Source organism: Ochotona princeps, chromosome 4 (assembly GCF_030435755.1).
Source record: "Ochotona princeps isolate mOchPri1 chromosome 4, mOchPri1.hap1, whole genome shotgun sequence".
NCBI lineage: Eukaryota > Metazoa > Chordata > Mammalia > Lagomorpha > Ochotonidae > Ochotona > Ochotona princeps.
Window position 1 is genome coordinate 81,580,583 of NC_080835.1, and position 17,513 is coordinate 81,598,095.

The 17,513-nt window shown below is 37.0% G+C and overlaps 1 protein-coding gene across 1 annotated transcript in view; it reads left to right on the top strand.

Moving 5' to 3' along the window:
• GUCY1A2 (guanylate cyclase 1 soluble subunit alpha 2) overlaps nucleotides 1-17,513 on the top strand; it is a 282,653-nt gene that overhangs the window by 1,225 nt on the left and 263,915 nt on the right. The gene's annotated exons all lie outside the window — the stretch shown is intronic.

Here is a 17,513-nt window from a genome sequence, read left to right on the forward strand (position 1 = left end):
ATATATATATATATATATATATATATATTTTATATATATATATATATATATATATATATATATATATATATATATATAGTGTGTGTGTGTGTGTGTGTGTGGCTTCCTCGTATTTAGGCCTTCGAGAAGCATTTGTTGAATGGATAAATACCTCCCAAGGTCTCTGCAAACTTGTGTTCATCTGGTGATGTCCGTATCATAAACAGGTGGAGGTGTACACTACACTGCCTGTTTGGCCAGGATCCTTCCAGGACATGACCGCTTCTCCCCCCTTCCACCCCCACCCCCGGGCCTGCTTCCTACTAAACATTTCAGCTAATCTTGACCTTCAGCATCTTCAGGCATGTCAGATCCCTGATCCAGTCTTTTCCTGTTATGGGTGAGCTACTCCATTGCAGACGATCAAAAGTAGCTCCATCCCCACGCTGACTTTAGGTGTCAGGATGTAATTCCTGACAGCACCCTTATCTACCCAAACCTAGGACATACACTTTTTTAGAGTGTCCATGATGAATGTGAGCAATGATCTTTGCCTATTCGCTATTCTCCCTCCCAAAAGTGCATGTGTCATTGGTAGTGGGAGGGATTTGGGAGGGGGTGTATCCTGGCACCAGGCCGTCCTACAGACATCCTCATGGCGCTTGTATTCATGGGGAGTGACCTGTTGGTTCAGCAGTGTGACACCTGTTTGGTCACCTTGCTGTTGTTCTCGTCTTGTGTGTTATCTGCCACCCTCCCCCTTGATGATCTGGAATGGGTTGGCTGCTGATGGGTGTTCTTTCCTGTGTGTTTCCCAGACAGCATATATTTGATTTCATGTACTCCCATCTAAGAAGAGTACAGCAGCTGCATCCATAGTTTTGTGTCAGTATCCAAAGCTATATTTGGACACTATGTTAATTCACCAATGCCACAGATACGTATTTGATACTATGATTATACTAAAGATAGTGGTGGGTTTTTGAGGGCATTGTTTTTATAATTCTAGAGGGCTTTTATTTTTGCCTGGGAATCTAGAATTAGCAATTTCTAAAAGTAAGGACAGCACCTCTGGTAATGGCAATTTCACCTCAGACTTTTCCATCCCTTACGCAAGAAGCACGTACAATAAGCTGAGAACTTATGCGTGGACTGCCAGAATATGAGGGGGAAACAGTCACATTTAAATGTGGGTATTTGGTGAATGAAAAATGCAACCACAGGTAATAGTTTTCAGAGTAAGAAACTTGAAATGTGATGACCAAATACATGCAAAAGCTATTTGTGCTTCCCATGACCCAATTTTTTTCCATTTTGAGAAGTATCTATTTGGTGAATTTTGAGAACATGCAGGTGCATGTGGTATAAATATTTTGAAAGACATAATGCATATATGGAAAATTGCAACTATTTAACCGAATTACCAATACACTTAATGGCACAGAGAGAGAGTGTGTGGTGTCAAAGTTCCACCCATTTCCTTTTATCTGACAAACTAGTACCCTGCCTCAGATAATTTACGTAGATTAATTATCTTACATTATACAGATTTTAAACTTCCCTCAAAACACTTGGAAAGATTATTGTCCTGTATTGTCTCTTGTTAGATATAAACAGTTTTTACTTTATGCCACCAAGAATAGGTGCTGCTGGAGCATGTTTAAATGAGAATTTCTTGTTGTTTTGTGAGTTTTCTATTATCTCAACAAAGTTTATTTCATAAAAAATTGTACTTGCTATGTAAACTTCTGCCTTCTCAGTGGTCTTATGAAGTATTTAAGTCATGTGAAATGTGTTCTTTATTCATAAGATTTGCAAGAAGGAAAAAAAGTTTGTTAGTACCAGAACACTGCCAAGTAATTAATCCAATTATTTAATTAATAAACTATTCAAGCTCAGGTTTTTGACATACTAATCATGATTCTTAGATGCATTGATGTTAAATAGAAAGATCACAACAATGTTTATTATTTTTTCCAAAATAAATAGAATTGGTGAAATTCAAAAATTTCAGAATTCAGGAGACCTGATTCTAATTTTGCCTTGAATGGCTAACTAAGCATGTGTATATATTTGGACACATTACTTTGACTTTCTGGAATCCTTTTCTTTTTAAATGTTGTATTTGTAGTCTTTCCTATTCTGAAATTCTAAAAGGACCTACTGGTTTTTGGATAAACTTTCATAATGGAAAATAAAAGAAAATGAAGACTTTCATGAAGCATGTTACAACTTGTGAGTATACTTCAAGTAGAGACATTAAAGTGATGTTTCATCCACCCAGTTATTAACAAGTTGTAGCATCTAGTGTATTGCAAGTGTTGTATGTAACACAGACAATACGGATGCTGAGATGAATATTCTCACCTTTCACTTTATGGGCCCAGTTTAATGACAGCTTTCATTTATTTTTATTGGAAAGGCAGATTTACAGAGAGAAGGAAAGACAGAAAGATCATCCCAAAAGCCCCTCTTTGGGGTTTCACTCCCCAGAAGTGGACAAAATGGCCAGAAGTTAGCTGATCTGAAGCTAGGAGCCAGGATCTCCTTCTGGGTCTCCCACATGGGTGCAGGGTGCCAAGGCTTTGGGCTGTCCTCTACTGCTTTCCCGGGCCACAAACAGGGAGCTGGAAATGAAGTGGAGCAGCTGGGATGTGAACCAGTGTCCAGATGGCATCCCAGTATAGTCAAGGCGAGGACTTTAGCCACTGAGCAATAGCGCCAGGCTTATAATGACAGCTTTTATTTTCAGAAGCTGTTGTAGAGGGAAAATATAAGAACTCCAGTTATCTTTGTGATGTGTGAGGGATGTTTTATTTATCACTGGTTGCTGTTTCACTGTTAATTTCTGGGGTGCAGCTATAACAATATAAGGAACGCTGTGTGATTGAAGATAGATAAATCATGTTACTATTTTGCAGTAACTTAACACTTGGGAACACGTATGGAAAAACAGCTGTGGCTTTTACATAAAGAGTGAATTTAGTAATTCATTACTTGGAGTTCATTTTGATAAATGACAGTTATGCTATCATTTTGACATGGGTTTTGTTTTGGCTGATGTAAGCCTGTCTGTGAAGACATTCCAGAGTCAAGAACTCCTGGCAGGTGGCTTTGAAAAGAATGTATGGAATGGGAAAAGGAAAACACCTCAAGGAGACGAAGAAGAGGCATAGGCTGCTCAGGGAGTTGTACACAGAAGCGTGCGAGCAGTGAGGAAGGAAAAAGGAATGGGCATTTGGATACAAAGGCAGCTATATGAACATATGCCCAGAAGAAAAGTGAGAAGAAATAAACACCCATAGTTTGCTTCTCCTGGTGTTAAATAATTAACCCTCTGACATGTATGGAAAACAATGCAAAACTGAAAGTTTAGTGTAACTAACATGTAGCTAATAGGAAGTATGCAAATTATGTTTCTGAGAGAAGATATTTGATCATTAGTGCATTTTAATTAGTTTTTTTTTTAAAAAAATTTTAGGTTCAATTTGTATAACAAAGTTCAGAGAGCCAGATACATTACAATTATGAAATTAGATAAACTGCATTTCAGTAGCTTTATGTTTTCACATTTATAGAAATTAGTATAATCTGGAGTCAGAATTTAATGAGGCTCTGCTGGCTTTCTCTGCCGGCATCCTGATCATGTGGGGAACAGCGCAGTGGAGTTGACGGCTTTGGGTTGAAATAATCTCGGCTAAGCCTCTGAGTGTGAAACGCCGAGAAGGACACCTGCTTTCCTCCCTCAACTTCTTTCCTCTGTTACAAAATATAGGTGGTAACCACCTGGTAGATTTGTTGTAAAAGAGCAGCAGTGTTTCTTATAAAACTCCCTGAACTCCATGTTTAGTAGTTCCAAGGTGAGAGCTATTAATTTCCACCAAATTGAATTTCTTTAATGGTTCTAAAATTTTCCCTTTTTTCATTAATGATTCATTTGCTACTTAATCTTATTGCAAGAGTTTATAGAACAGAATCACAAATGTTAGGTAGCTAAAAAAAGTAATAAGACGAACTTGATTTTGTTGGCACAGCCAGCCAATTCATTAGAAAAAGGTAAAACTGGAGTACCTTATTTGATTCTGTGACTATACCTGATGTGTGTACACAGGTATATATAATCATTCCAGATTCAAACATTTCCATCCAGCCACTGAATATTATGTGGCAGTAGGAAAGCCACCTGTATAAAACTATATAAAAATATGAAAGCGTTGTGGACTTGATATTTCATAACAAGTTAATTTCGAATTTAAAAATATTAGGTGAAATAGAAGCTGTGTATTTTATTTGCTTAATAATTTCACACTTTCCTTATCCTTTGCATTCAAATGAAAAACCTGAACATATGCTCAAAAGTCTAGACTATGAGATGTAGCAGTTATCTAGCAAATGATATTTATATTTCTTGTGGGTGTGAAGTGCTCTGTTTTTTGACTACCAGCTCAATTGTCAGACCTTCATTTTAAAGATACATTTAAGGTGGGAAATAATAGCACTGATGATCAATTTGTAACTAAATGTGGTAAGTGGTTATAGCCTATTTTTTAGTGTGTACTCTTGTTTTCCCCTTGCAAAATTCTTAAATACACCCAAAGAGTAGATAAGCGTTGTGTTTTGCCCCTGTATCATCATTGCTGATTTTATTCTACTGTTTTTCTGTTGTTGCCTCTGCATAATAAAGCATAATAAAGTTAATAAAGCATAATAAGGCAGAATAAATTTAATAGCAAGATACATAGTCCTTCAACAATAGTCTCAAGTTCAGCATTCTGCCATCCAGTGTTAACACTGCATTGTAGATGCAGACAGTGGTAGAAAGTCTAGTATCCGGGGCCCAGCGGCGTGGCCTGGTGGCTAAAGTCCTCGCCTTGAACGCGCCAGGATCCCATATGGGCGCTGGTTCTAATCCCGGCAGCTCCACTTCCCATCTAGCTCCCTGCTTGTGGCCTGGGAAAACAGTCGAGGACGGCCCAAAGCTTTGGGACCCTGCACCCGTGTGGGAGACCTGGAAGAAGTTCCTGGTTCCTGGCTTTGGATCGACTCAGCACCGGCCGTTGCACTCACTTGGGGAGTGAATCATTAGATGGCAGATCTTCCTCTCTGCCTCTCCTCCTCTCTGTATATCTGACTTTGTAATAAAAATAAATAAATCTTAAGAAAAAGAAAGTCTAGTATCCTATTGTCAGGTATGTTTAATAGTTACATTGGGAGTCCTCTTTTTTTCAGGAGTAGGGATCTGCATTGGATCTTCACAGCCCGGTAGCAGATCCATGTTTAATGAAGAACCTATAATTTAGCTCAAAATTCGATGCCTGAATTTAAATTTTGACTCTAATATTCTATCTGATATTTAGAATATTACCTGATGCTATTTAGTAAAATACTCCAAATAAAGGGATGAATTTTCTTTTTTAAATGTCCAGTTATGTCACTGTTTTCTGTTTGATGTTTTTGGCATATTTAATTCTATCAAAGAAAATATTTCAATTTTATATTCAGACTTGGATAGAAACACGCACGGACCTGTTTGAATTTGTAAATAGTTGCTATTTAAAGCAGAACTTAAGACTGAAGTTGGATTTAAAAGGAGCACATGAAGTGAATCAGAACTGGGGTTCTAGGGATGGACAACAAGGGAAGCCGGGCCTTTGCCAGCACACTGTGCGTCTCAGTCCACCTGGTACAAGTTCATTCGGAATACTGGAATTTTATTCTGTTCTGTTCTAGGATATATATTTTTTATGCTATAAAGGTAATTATCGAGTCCCAGAAAGGATCCTTCAGTTCCATGAAATTTTGTTCTGTGAATGGGTTTGGCTCCATTCATACCTTTGTCTCATTGTTCCACTTGGCACATACAACCTGAGAGCGCTGGTGTTTGGAAGGCTGAAAGGACGCAGACTTGAAAATAGTGTCTTGGATTCACTGTTTTTGTTTGTTCAATTTTTTTAAATTAAAATTTTATAAAGCATGTGAATTAAACAGAATACATTTCTAAACTTAAAAATTAAAAAAAAAAATAAAAAGAGCCCATGGAACAGTATTCTCCTCCTCGGAACCTTTGGCCCATTTATATTTTAAAAAGTTAGGCAAGCATCGTAATTCTCTTCCAGTCTAGAACGCTTGTGTTTTCTGCACAGTTCTCTGTCAAATGAGAAAGAAATGTTTGTCAGCAAGTGAGCTCCTGTTGCCAAAAATGCATTGCTGGGAGAGATGGCAGTGACATAATCTTGGTCCTCAAATATCACCGGAGGACAGGATTTGAAGTGCTAGAGTTATGTACTGTAAACATAGAACACCTCATAAAATTCAAAATTTCAGGCCTAGAGTGATTTAGGAATTAGAAGAGCTGGAAATACCACTGAAGGCTGAATATTTGTTGAGGCTATCTAGGAGAGTTGAGAAAGTGAATATTGATATAAAAATATTAAGAAATCACTTCCAAAATTGACTTAATTTGAAACTTATTAAATAATTCTTCGTTTAAATTAGCAAATTTGAGACATACTTGAAACAACTTATTAGGTGCAGATTTCTGGGCTTCATCATTCAAAAGTGGTTCGAACAAAGTTACAGGTAATTTGTAGTCACATTAAAATTGTTTCTACAGGTGAGTGAATTCCATGCCTTGAAGACTATTGATCTAAGCTCAGTGAGATATTCCCAAATAGAAAGATTCTATTTGGGAAATAATGAATAATGATCCTGGAAGTGGTTTTTTTTGTTTGTTTTTTGTTTTTTTTTAGAGTGAATACATGTCAGACACCTGCCACTTTGGTAGGGACAGGGATAGTTACTGCCACTTCCTGTGGATGTCTTTTGTGGTCAGAGTAATCTTGCTAATTGTATGACAGATATTGTTTGAGGCATCAAAATTTATAACCTTTATTACTTGTAAGCAATGTTCCTATTTTTTCCCAATTAGTTTTTGCTTGATTGGTGCAGGATTGGTCTGTTTATATGTTGAAGAGAAATTTAAACAGGTAAAGGGAGAAAGAAACAGATGCAGATTTTTTTTCCCTGGAAAAAGAAGACAATCAAAGGTTCAGATATCAATGTATAGGAACAACCCTCAACACTCAATCCCTACCAGAATGTCACAAAGATAGTAATGGTTGCTAATCTCCATGTCCTTAGACCATTAGGTTTTCTGTCCTTCATGAAGTGGTCCGGTTGGGTAACTGGTCCAGTTGTGTTCTCCAAAGAGTGATTTAACATTCAAAGAATGTTTGTGTACAGCCCAAGAGCTAGCCCATGAAGAGTGGAGGGTATTTGTGGAGAAGTGCGGAAGCAACCTTAATTACAAGTTCTTAAAATCTGTTCGACCTCTTTTCCAAACACTCTACTGTATTTGTTGTTTTTGTCAGTTATGGCCAGGGGGTAGGGAAATCAAAGCATTCTGAAATGTGCTTTCATTCCTTTTTGCTTTATGCCTGTGCTTTTTCATGTGTAAATCATCCAAGTTAATATTGGGGAATGGTGGTTTTCCTGACTATTTTTGTGCACATGTATGTACACACACAGACATTTTGTTTTCTCTGATTGTAGTTTTTCCTTGTAGAATACTGTTATTGTTTACATGTTGATTCTGCAGCTTATTATATTGTACTGCAATTTTACTTTACCTTCTTAAGAGATAATATATTAAAATTGTCATTTTTAGTGTAAGATCTGAATTATAAAGACATGCAACAGATGTTTGTTAGAATAAATAAATGATTTGTATATTTATTGTGATTGTGCTGCAGTTTAATTGATTATTTCATAGCTATGGTGTTTGCAGCTTTTTCTGAAGCACAAATGACAGAAAAATGGTTACAACATTATTTTTGAGATTGCTTTAAGATTTTCAAAACTTTCTGTTATCAGGTGTTCTATTGGAACTTTCCAGTAGTCTGAAGATTTCATACCAGTTGCCTTTAGTTGGTTAGCATGAGTACCTTAAAATGCCCACAGACAAAGCAACTATTTGGGTGAGCTTATGCAGTACCACAGTTTATATATTTATTTCTGAGAAAAATTTGCCACTCTGTAAGATATAAAGAATATGAAACATGATGTATTACATCTCCACTAGACTATTTTGTTTAGTATTATTTCAGAATGTAAGACATCCTGTTAAAAATTCTATTTAATAGAAGTCTACATGTTAGCTCACTACTGAATCTACCCTGCAGTAATAATTGATGGGCACAATAGTGGTATGGAAGGATAGAGTGGTGAAAAGGAGAAATTGCTGGTTTAAGGAATGGGGGAGAAAAGTAACCAGAAACAGGTAGTGATGCTACCCTCAAAAAGTGTCCGATTGAGGTTAGAGATAGTCCATTTGTGGCTCAAACTGAAAGTATGAGTATGACTTGGATAAATATAAAGCAATGGTGATATTAATTATATAGTGAAAGGCCTGTTTGGCAAAGTGAGCTGTCAGTTGGAGTTGCGGGTCATGTCTTGGGGAATTATGAGCACTGACTATTGAAGGGGCTGATTTTGATCATTCCAAAGGATTTCGAACCATTATGCTTGAATGTGACTCTTAGCTGAGTAGCTGGTTGCTTTTTCCCCCTTATCCAGAATTGGCAAACTTGATAAAAGGTTTGAAAACCCTTTTCTGAGTGATTACCTCACTAATTTTACATTATGCTTTCCAAGTTGGAACCAATCCTTGAGAAGTGCAAGAATATTCCACTACATCATTTAGTGCATTACTTAGGATGCCTAGTTTTTATGCTGTCAGGTTTCCTTGGCTCAGACACATTTGATGCATCACTTCTTGAGCATTTCAGATCTATAGAATATTTGGTGGCAACCATATGATTTCATATCATTGACAAATGCAGAAAATATGTTATCTAAAAAATTAGAAATTAGTTTATGTGAATCTGAATGAATGAACTATCATAAACAGTATCAACTTCTAAGTGAGCCAATGTAAATCAATAAAATAGGCTTCAGAATGAAAAAAAATTTTGGTTGGTTAGTCAGTCTGATAATCCCAAAGGTTCTCCTGTGTGTTTCAGTGTCCCTTGAGTGTAGAAGTGTCGTTCTCATGGTGAGCTGAATACTGTGCATCAACAGATGTCTGATAACTGCAGACATCCCATAGGTAGAGGCCCTCAATGGTCCTCCTGCTCTGAAAGAGTCACTGTATAAACCTTGTTTCTCCTATTTCACCAGAGAAAAAGTTTGTGAAGTAAAGGGATAAATATTGCAAAGGGAGAATTTTACAAAAGTTTCCTAAACTTCAGAGTGCTTTGTAGAATTTGGTTAATCTTAATCTTGTTTTCCTTGAAAAATACCTTTCAGCCTGTTCTATGCATAGGATGGGTGGGAGCCTAGAATATAACTCAATTAATGCAACATTGTGATTTTTGTTCTGATTTTATTTTGAGGAAATATCTTCTCTGTCTGCTTCCCTTTTCTGAAATCACATATAACAACACTAATCTTTCACTCAAGAGTAAATGTCTAATAGTATATTGAAGACCTTATGCTTGCTATTATTAATGACTTCATTGTGCTACATCACTACTTTCTTGGGGAGCAGCATATTCTTTCATATTCCTTTACTTTCTAGGAAAGAAACAAATCACAAATTAGGCAAATTTCTATTGTTATCTTATACATTTTGGATAAATTAGGCTCTCTGAGGCTTTGTTTCTTGTTTGTAAAATAAGTGTAATATTTCATTTACAATATCATATACCACAATACCTGTCACAGTATTTGTAATATAGTAAGCATATGATCTGCATGTTTGCTGTCATGTTTCCTGACCCCTTCAGTTACATCCAGCCCTAAGTGTTGAGTGACATCTGTACATATTGTCTTTCTTTGGTTGTTGCTTAATACTTTCATCCTGTTTATGGGAAATATTTTCAACATTTTTGAGTGTAGGACATTTCAAAGTTGAATAGGTCTAATCTTTACAATGCTGTTCATGATTGTGTTCATCCTAGTTTCTTGTTTGTTCATTCATTCTCTTTCCTCTAACATTCATCCAGGAAGCATTAGTACGCAAATTGTCACTTACTAATTCACTCAGAATATATTCAATGGACTCTAAACACAGACAGGAAGTAGGATACTCTGAAATCAGATGTAATCAGTTTGGACTTGAAATATTTAATTAGGTGCAGGCATTGGGTCACAGTAGGTTTAGCCACTGCTTGGGATGCCTGTATTTTAAACTGGAGTGCCAGATGGATCCCTGGAACATTTGCTTCTGATCCAACTTCCTGCCAGTTCATCCTAGGAAACAGTGGCTGAGGCTCAAGTGCTTGCCTCCCCCACCTCACATGGCAGATGCAGGTGGTAGTCTGGGCTCTTACCATGGTCTGGCCCAGCCCTGCCAGTAGCATGCATTTGGGGAAACAAATCAGCAAATGGAAGATGTCTCCCTCACAGTCAATTTGTTACGAATACTGCCAAAAGTTGGCTCTCAACTGTCAGTTCCATAATGCGTTGCCTGGAATGAAGAAAGCTGCCTTCCCAAGGTCATGCCCTGTTCCTGGGCCTAATCAATATGGGGTAAGAAGCCTTATCCTGTTGCCCTCTTTTAGCAACATTGAAGAACTTTGTGCGGGGTTAAGCTGAGGACTCCATTGCGACTCCATCACAGTCCAACTGCTCCTCTTGAACAGTTCTGCTTCCTTGTTGACTTTTGGGCATTGATCCTGAAGGTTTTCCCTAAGCCCGGTACGATTGCTCAGTGGCTAAATTCTTGCCTTGAATGCACCAGGATCTCATATGGGATATCGTTTGTGCCCTAGCTGTTCCACTTCCTATCCGGTTCCAGCTTCTGGCTTGGGAAAGTAGTAGGGGATTCCCAAAGCCTTGGGACCCTGCACCCATATGGGAGACTCGAAAGAAGATCCTGGTTTCTGGTTTTGGATTGGTTCAGCTCAGGTTGTTGCTGGTGGTTGTGACCACTTGGGGAATGAACCAGCGCATGGAAGATCTTTCTCTCTGTCTTTTCTTCTCTCTGTAAATATGTTTTTCCAATAAAAAATAAGTAAATTTTAAAAAGTCTCTTTTATGCCTTTCTCACATACCCCAACCTACAGTAGTGAGTTTGAGGATGACAGTGACATTAATAAAAAATGCAGAAACAGGAAGGTATTTAGGTAAAAATGGTCAATTCGGGACTATGAGCTTCTTTAGGTTTTGTATTACTGAATCTCTAGCCTGAGTGTTCTGCTTGTCAGTCAGTTCAGTATACAGAGGTTGATGATTTAGTAATAGAGCTTGGGTAAGATTGTGGTTGAAGATGGTGACTTTGGAAGTGATGGCTAACTCTGTTGAAAATTGACAAGCTGTTTGGATGAGAGAGGAAAATAATAGAAAGGCAAATTGAGGGTCAGTATGCAAAAAGAGCCAGGTACCCGTGTGTGTTCCTGTGTTTGTAGAGTGGGAGGTGTTTGAGGAGCAGCTTGCAGTAACAGTCATGTCAGTTGATGTATGCCAACTGAAGAAGAGAATTCAAGGATGGCACCCAAATCTAGTATGAGTGAGATTGCTAGTGGCCTTAGAAATGTGATGTTCAGCCCCACATTCAAGATGGCAAGTTATATAACAGGATTTTTAAAATTAATTAATTTTAAAAAATAATCTTACTTAGTTGATTAGGGTACAAAGGGTCAAGGGCTACAGGAAAGTGTGTAAGGCCATTGTTTCCAGACTAATACCATGTTGTTCCTCTGGGAAAAACAAAGGGAAAAGCCCCACCAGCCTCCCACCCATCCCAGGTCCCCAATGTGAGGCACGCTCTGAAGGTCCTGCTCAAGCAGTTTTGATAGTTCAACAGTTCTGAATTGCTGCCGATCTCGCTGTTCTAAGCATGATGAAATATCTTCAGAATCCACTGGCTGACACAGTCTCTTCATGGTTGGGGTTCTGAGGTCAGCAGTTCAATTGAAGGGATCTCCAAAGATACTTCATCTAAGATGATCCTAAACCTGATTCTTGTGTGAGTTTACCAGTACAGGGTCTGGCACCGTCCGTCGCCCCAATCAGCTTATGCTCATACTGGTTGTTGCAATTGCTGGGTCAGTTCTGTTTCCAGCCCTGTCTTCCACTTGAACCAATGAGTGTATAACAAGATTTAAAGAAAAATAGATGAGTAAACAAAGGACATCTTTACATACATCGCTGATCCAAGGCATTTGGAAATAAAAGGAGAGAGATTGTTAACGGACCTGTGAGGCCAAATCGGTTTACTAAAGAGGGAGAGATTCATGTTTGAAGGTAATGGAGAAGTCAAAATCTGAAGAGAAGAGAATTTGGGAAAGAATAAGGCAATTTTAGGAGCATTCTCTAGTTCGTTTCTCAAGAAGGACACTTTTTTATATACAGTGGCAAAGCAATATGGTATAGGAGGCATAGAGTGCAAAGACTGATGCTGAATTATGGTTTCATTTGTGTCTCCTTTATTATAATCTTGCTTTGATTCCATCATTATAACTCAATGATCGATTAATAGTTTTCCATGCTATTTGCAAGTTTTTAACTTTATCTTATCAATGCTAGCTGCATTTACCAGGTAATGTCAGATTAGATTAGAAATGTCAGTCCATCATCCCTCACTAATGTTTAAACTATGAAATGTGAAATTTTTCATTTGCATTAGCCCTTGCTTAAGGAACTTTCTGATTTACTTATCAGCAGTTTCAGACTTAAGACTTAATCTTTAATCTCAAACTCCTTAAGAGAGAAGTTTATATACCTAACACACATGGAGGTGATTTGTGTTTGGATTTTCTTTTTCTAATTGTACACACATACAAACACATACACAGCGAGACACACAGAGGTCCTTGTTCTTATCTTTTCCATATCTGATATGACAGTTTGATGTTAGAGAGCTCTTTTTGACAATTTTTGATAGTGGAGGAAAGATCACTAATGAAAGGAACTCTTGAGGAATTAAGGGTGATGAGAATAAGACCCTGTTTTGTTCTTATATTCAATATATTTTGTAGAGCTGAGAGGTGGTGTTGATGGTAAAATAAGGCTAAACAGAATTTACAAGTCAGTTTGGCTTTTTAGCCCCTGTCTCTTTTTTCCTGGGTGAATTTTGCTCATTTTTATTAAGTAAGGATTTTTGCCTATGTTATATACTGCCAAATTCTGTTTCTACTTTGCCTGGGATATTAGTCAATCGATTTATCTTTGTTAAATGGATAGATTTAGAGTGAAAATAAAGATGTTTATATGAAGTATACCACAGAAATGCTGTAAGAATCCAATAACGGGATTAATACAAATGTACTTTATCAAAAAAACCTTTAACAATAACAAAAAAGAAAGAGACTATTCAAATGTATACACTTACTGTGTTTGTTATCTTTCTCTCTCCATCATGTACTTACTGTATGTGTGCTATAAATGCTTGATTTTACTGTGTTGTTAGAACCTAAGAGGCATGAAGCAGAAAATGACTCTAAAGTCATCTGCAAAACATAAAAACAATATTGTATTTTCCTTAATTACTCCTATAATCTGCTGTATCAGTGAACTTCTATGGTAAGGATGGAAGAAACAATAACATCTTTCCTAATGGTTTAGCTAGATTATTAACTTTATTTTATTAAACAGATATTTGTTCTCAGCCTTTTCCATGCCAAGAATTTGGTATGTCTCAGTTATATCAGAAAAATACTTAGATTTTCTCCCTTTTTTTCCTTGTGATTCTGTTGCTACCATCTCAAGAGTGAGATTTTAGATTTTATCTTTCTTCCAACCACTTTCCTGAATAAAGGCTTCCCATGGGAAAGCAAGAATTTTTCAAAGAAAAATTCACATATCCCTCCAAACCAATTTAAAAGTTTTTCATTGTGGTAGCAAAAATTTCCTGCTTTCTTAATTTAGAAGGTTTCTGTAGACCTTGACAATGGAGAAAAATCAGGTATGTCATTTAAATACCTGTCAACTCCATTCACTTAGTGCTTGGTCACTTAAGAGTCTGTAGCCTTCTTCCGATTCATTTTTTCCTTTGAGTAATATTTATACCTTGTTTTTTCAGTGTTATCTTACCAAATATTTGTTTTAAACTTATGTGGCATAAAGGAAATAGCACAAAGATTATTAAAACTTTTTCCCTTTTATATAGATAAATATATACATAAATATAAACCCAAGTTTATAACATATTTCAGAAATGTGTTATATCTAGTTTCTAGATCTGTGTCTACTATTGATTATAGGGCAGAAGTGAAGCGACTCTTTGTCATTGGATTCTGAAGTTAAAATTAGCATTTCATAGCAACTGGGAGTAGACATAATTGCTTTCATTGTGTTTTTTGAAAAAACATTTTGCTGCAGTAATGAAATGTTTTTTACTTCCTTAAAAAAAGAATCTGCCTCCTAAGGCTTTTGTCATAAGGATGGATAATGATGAGATGATTAATGTTGTTTTTTTTTAAATTTATTTATTATTTTTACTTCATTAATTACATTGTATTATGTGACACAGTTACATAGGTACTTGGGTTCTCCCCACCCCTCCCCAAACCCTCCCACCATGGTGGATTCCTTCACCTTGTTGCATAACCACAGCTCAAGTTCAGTTGAGATTCCCCCATTGCAAGCATATACCAAACAGAGAGTCCAGCATCTCTTCTGAGATGATTATGTTGTAAAGGAAGAGACTGAGAGAAAGGATAAATCTTAGCTACATACTATTGTTATTCCATTTGGGGCTTCAGACAGATATGAGAAAGCTCTTGGTATAGATGCTGGAGAAGAGAGATTTATTGTTTTCACCGGATACAAAGATCAATAAGCACTTTGTGGACCTGACAGTGTTTGCAAGCTATAAAGTTTCTTTTTTCCTCTTGTGTTAACTTATTGCCATTGGAAACACATTTCAAAGAAAACCAATCTTCCTTTTTGTTCTGAATTAAATTCTTTACTCAAAAGTATGCTTGAAAAATTACAGACCTCATTTTCCTGTTGAAGGAGAATGGATTGGATCCATTTGTAGCTTGTTGGGATTGGCCAGCTGTGTCAGTTGTGGTATGGGAGGTCACTGCTTGCTGAATTTATAAGCACCTAGGCACTTCGCTTGTTCAGCTGCATTCTGGGATGGAGTTGAAGAAGATGGGAAATAAAATATTAAGTTGTAGTGGTTATTTCTCACAGTCATTTTATCTTATTTGTGTAGCTAGAAAAATCCAGATAATTTAGATCTCAGATTCCAGTTATTTTGATTATAAAGATGTAATACTGCTGTAACATTTACTAAAGTGATAAGTGACTACTAGGATGGTAGAAATTAACAGTTTCACTGTGTCACATAATGCAGCGTAATTAATAAAAATAAATACATAAAAATAAATAAATACAAATGTAGTAATCTGTAGAAAAACACACTAGGGTCTTTATAGTTTCAGACATAACCAAAATAAATCAACAAATACTCTGTGAAGGTATTTCTTTGCTGTTGGTTTTTAACATTGACTCAAGGTAACCCAACTCCATGTTTCCCATTCTGTTTTGTGATCATCACCAATGCCCACATTTCTAATTCCATCTGACACTGACCATTAAATTGTTTCTAGTTTATATTTTAGAGAATCTTGCTTCCTACAGGATGACTTCTGTATATCCTATAGTGTTGTTTTGTTTTTACGTTTCTATTAGTTTGTTTTATTGGAAGATAGAGGCCAGTATTTTCCACCTGCTGGTTCATTCCACAAATGCCTGCAACAATTAGGAGCAGGCCAGCGTGAAAAAGGAGGTGAAAGTGAGCTCGATCTGCCACTGGGAGTCCTCCAGGGTACATTTTATTAAGAAGCTGGAACAATAAGAGGAGCTAGGACTGGATCCCAGGGGTACTCCATGCAGCTTCTCAACTGTTAGGCCAGACATCTGCCCTAATAATTTAAATGTCACAGAACTATGGAGTAAGAGTTGGTTGGGATTGTTGCTGAAATACATGAGAACTTCCTAAAATTACTCATTCTCCAGCATTGCATTTATTCATTTTTCTTTTTGTTTTTCATTTCAAAACATGGCTCTATCTCATAAAGTTGTGGGTAGCTATGCTTCTAAAACAATTTTCTTTTTCAAAAATAAAATATAGAAATGTTAAAAAAAAGAAATTAACAGTTTCATTGGACATGTAATTGTAAAATGTGTTTTATCCATGTTCCTCCCAAAGACATAATAGTTTTCCAATGAAATCATACAGAGTCACTTTGAAATATGAACACAGGTCAATTGCAACTATAAAATAACCTACAAATGTGGATCTAACAATAAGCCCCAACCACGAAGTCTTGGCTACTAGACAAAGTATGCAGCCACTGATGTGTTGCATAAACCTAAAATAACAAAGTTGATTGTTTTGCCCTTTCAGTGTGACTAAAACATAAAAGTAAAGTCATATTTATTTATTTATTTATTTTTATTTATTTATTCATTAATTCTATTGTATTACATGACGCAATTTCATAGGTACTGGGATTCTCCCCCCTACACCCCAAACCCTTCCTCCATGGTGAATTCTTTCACCATGATGCATAACCACAGCTCAGGTTCTGTTGGGATTCCCTAATTACAAGCTCACACCATACAGAGTCCAGCATCCCACTGTCCAGTCAAGTTCAACGGCCTTTTAGGGAGGCCCTCTCAGGTTTGAAGGCAGAGCCAGCAGAGCATCACCTCGATCAATTAGAAGCTCCAACATATCATCAGCAACAGTCCAGGTACGATGAGGCTGATGCAGAGTCCACTGATTGACATATTAAAGTAGTTGTTATCCAAGTTTCTGCCTTGGTATTTTATACTCACTTAATCTCTGATGTATTGTATGTTAATGCAGACAAAGATGTAAAGTGGGGATGATCACTTTTAGTAGTCTTTATTTTCTTTCTTCTAGTGTCAAAAGCTATGCTTCAAAAGTCTGCTATGAATCTCTTCCATCAAATTGTATTATGTACAATGAAAATAAAAGTTCATCCGAGAGCCAGAGACAGAGACAGTGGTTACTTCCCAAGTGTTGGCAAAGGTCAGAGCTGGGTCAGGTCTGACACCAGAAGCTAAATATTCAAGCTGGGTCTCACACATGAGTGGGTAAGAATTCAAGCACTTGACTGTTCACCTTGGGTCTACATTTACAGGATGCTAGAATGAGTAGCTAGAGCCCAGGAAATGAATACAGGTACTCTAAAGTGGGATAAGAACATACAAACTGGCAACTTACTTAGTCAGACACATACCTGCTCCTTAAATACCTTATCATGCTAAATTATTAATTGTGAAGTACCTCTTTGGCTGAGTGACTTATTTTGGGGGTGGACAGTAAGTGTCTTGTAGAAAGACTGTGAGTTGAATAAGAGGGTAGTTTTCCTGGTGCTCCTCCTGCTCTCCAGCCCCCAAAGCCTCTGCCATGTGATGTCAGCTGTGTGGTAGAAGTGATTCAGGGAACTTCTCAGGCAGCTGGCTCTTTGGGGCTGTGCTATAACTTACTGTGCTAGGTCTGTAGGAACAAGACATATTTGGCGCTAAAAACAAAAATATATGTACATATA